The sequence below is a fragment of the Parus major genome, chromosome Z (genome assembly GCF_001522545.3).
Source record: "Parus major isolate Abel chromosome Z, Parus_major1.1, whole genome shotgun sequence".
Classification (NCBI taxonomy): Eukaryota; Metazoa; Chordata; class Aves; order Passeriformes; family Paridae; genus Parus; species Parus major.
In genome coordinates, this window is record NC_031799.1 from 27,869 (window position 1) to 31,232 (window position 3,364).

Below are 3,364 nucleotides of genomic sequence, written 5' to 3' on the forward strand. Positions count from 1 at the left end.
GGGACAGCCCAGGGACACCCCAGGGACAGGCCAGGGACAGCCCCGGGACAGGCCAGGGACAGCCCAGGGACAGCCCCGGGACAGCACCGGGACAGGCCAGGGACAGCCCCGGGACAGCCCCGGGACAGGCCAGGGACAGCCCCGGGACAGCCCCGGGACAGGCCAGGGACAGCCCCGGGACACCCCAGAGACAGCCCCGGGGTCCCAGTGAACTGCTCTGCCACCCTGAGCCACACACACCTTGGGCCAGGGACAGGCCAGGGACAGCCCCGGGACAGGCCAGGGACAGCCCCGGGACAGCCCCGGGACAGGCCAGGGACAGCCGAGGGACAGCCCCGGGACAGGCCAGGGACAGCCCCGGGACACCCCAGAGACAGCCCCGGGGTCCCAGTGAACTGCTCTGCCACTCTGAGCCACACACACCTTGGGCCAGGGACAGCCCAGGGACAGCCCCGGGGTCCCAGTGGTGTCTGTACACTCTGAGCAGGAAGGTCTACAGAGGACCTGAACTGCTCTGCCGCCCTCAGCCACACACCTCGGGCCAGGGACAGCCCCGGGACAGCCCCGGGACAGGCCAGGGGTCCCAGTGGTGTCTGTGCGGTCCAAGCAGGCAGAGTCTGCACAGGACCTGAACTGCTCTGTCACCCCGAGCCGCACACACCTCGGCACGCTGTATGAAAACCCAGCGGAGGGCCGGGGTGGCCGTGCAGTGACAGGACACACCCGACCTGCAGAGACCCCTCGCTGTCGGGGAGGCTCCTGTCCCTGGTGATCTGCCAGAACCCCTCACGGGAGGGAGAGGGGAGCGCTGCCCGCACAGGAGCGGTGTGATTTCCACAGCCCAGCAAGACGTGTGCTAGATAACATCTGCCCTTTACAGCAATCTGCACAGGGAGAGCGCTCTCTGCGCTCGTTACAGCTCAACAAAAAAATCACCTCGGCAGGCATGGAAAATTCCAGCCCCCAGCAAAAGTTAACAACAGAAACGGAGCCCTAAAATCCCTGCAGGACCTCAACAGCAGCTCCTCACCAGGACCTGCTCCCAGCACCTTTGTTCTCACCAAATCAGTGGATTCCTCTCAAAGCTCACACCCCCACTGTGCCAGCCCAGCGTTATGTAAAGAGCTATCTGCTCAGGAACGGAATTCTAATCAGCGTCAGGCACCCGCTGCTTCTCCCCGGGCCTCAGCCCTTTGAAATAAAGTTCCTGAATCAATATTAAACATGCGTGCTTATGCAACAAGCAAATCCAGAGAGGTTCAGGGATGCAGAGTGGGAAGAAACTCTTTGCAGGGACAGGGTGAGGGCAGGGCCAGGAGGACGAGGTGCCCGTGAGCCGTGTCCTGGGCTGGAGGCCGGGTCCGGCTGGAGGGCCGGGAGCCCCGGGGGACAGCCCCAGGGGACAGCCTCAGGATCCAGCCTCATTGTCCAGCCCCGGAGGACAGCCTCAGGGGACAGCCCCGGGGGACAGCCTCATTGTCCAGCCCCGGGGGACAGGGCGCGCTGGCCCAGCAGAGACGAGCCGGGGAGCGGTGCGGGGCCAGCAGGGTCCCGCTCGGGCTGTGACACCAGGGCCATAAACCGGACAGCCAGCCGCGGCTGGGGCCAGCAGCGCGCCCCAGGCTCAGCGCCGCGGGGACGGCAGGCAGCGGCACAGGGGAGCGAGTTCATGTTTATAACAACAGCCTTTGTGCACCCTGGGAAGGCAGTAACAGCACCGTCCTCGGCATCCCGGTGAGGATGCAGAGGCCACAGGACTGAAGAGCACCCACAGAACCACCGAGGGGGCTCTTCCAGCGGGCGGGACGGAGTGGGGACAGCGGGGCAATGTCTGGCCGGGGGCAGGACGGCTGCCCGGCGTTTAAACCACAAGACTAGAAAGTTTGGTAGTGGGAGGGGGTTCCTGTTTTGTTTTTTTTTTTTTGTCGCCGAGAAAAAGCGAGGAAGTGGGTCGGGGACAGGGAGGAGGTGATGAAGGGGACGGGAGGGAGGTGAGGATGAGCCGAGGGGCCGTGAAGGAGGGGAGGTGTGGAGGAAGGCCGGGCAGGAGGGGAAGGGAGCGGGGGAGGAGCCCGCCAAGGGGCCGGGGAAGGAGCCCGGCAAGGTGGGGAAGTGCCCGTGGAAGCGGCCGGGAAGGGGCGGGGAAGGAGCCCGGGAGGGGATCCCAGCGCAGCGGGCGGGCGGGAGCCGGGAGCGGATGTTACCTGGGCCGCCGTCCGGGCGCGGCCCGNGCGGTTTTTGTTAAAATAAACCTCCGGAAAAGCAAGAGCTGCTGGCTGAGAGCTGCCACCGACGCTCTGAGGGTGACACGTGAGTACCACCGTCCCAGACACACTGACAGCACCCCGACCCCACGCCTACCGCCACAACAACCAACCGGCTAACGACAACAGCCTGCAAATTGACATCTGGACAGAACCTTTCACACCAACAGCGGGCGGGAAGGGCTCCCGCACCAGCTGCTGCCTCCAGAATCGGACAAACACCAACCACGGTGCCAGGAGAGCAGCGCGCACTCGGATGGCTTTTAACCACCACAACATCACCGCCGAGTTCTGCTGTACAACAGCGCACGGACACAAGTTCTACCATCAGCACGGCAGAGGAAAACCCATCAACCCATAAAACAAAAAGCAGCTCGTGATTTGACGGAGATAAGGGATTAAACTGCAGATACTTTCCAGCACATTACACTGCTATCTGCTTGCCCCACGGGTGAACGGCAGCAAAATGTTTGCAGAGGAGAGAACAATTAGCACTAGAGAGCAGGGGAAGAGCGCTGGGGAGGCACCACGCTCCCACCGCTCCCCAGAACACTATTTTTGTGTGTGTATCTGAATCACCGGTATCAACTCTCCTCATCCCACTGGCAGCAGCTACCGAAATTTCAGACACATGGCAGCGCAGGAGGAACGGGAGAAGAGCTGGAGGAAGCGCTGAGTGGCAGGGGTTTGACACAGATTCACCTCCGAGAAGCCGGAGCAGCCGTTCCTCGGGGCACGTCTGCTGCTCCCAGCTCCCAGCCGCGCCCCCGGCTCTGTCCAGGAGCGCTTCCCGAGGGCTGTCGGAGCGGGGCCAGCCGGGCTTTCTGCCGCCCGGGGCTCTAACTCCTGTCCCAGGAGCTGGCACAGTGCAAACGCCACGTCCGAACCCCCGCCGCCCCCGAGGGGAAACCTAACCCTGGCTGCCACCACGTGTTTTAAAACCCAGAAAGCTCGGCTTCACACACCTCCCCCTGTCGTTTTTGTTTCTTTGAGAAAGCACACAGCTGGAGATCATCTCCTCCTTTCTGCACGGGTTTCTGTGCGCTCCGACAGGAAGGTCTGCACAGGACCTGAACTGCTCTGCCACCCTGAGCCACACA

At 63.3% G+C, this 3,364-nt stretch overlaps 1 protein-coding gene across 3 annotated transcripts in view; it reads right to left on the bottom strand.

Moving 5' to 3' along the window:
- SMAD4 (SMAD family member 4) overlaps positions 1–2,236 on the bottom strand; it is a 25,862-nt gene extending 23,626 nt beyond the window's left edge. For all 3 annotated transcript variants that reach the window (XM_015615514.3, XM_019005365.2, XM_015615513.3), the window contains exon 1: positions 2,205–2,236. The gene's annotated coding sequence lies outside the window, so the exon portion shown is untranslated. The remainder of the gene's footprint in view (positions 1–2,204) is intronic.
- Between the last annotated feature and the right edge of the window lie 1,128 nt (positions 2,237–3,364).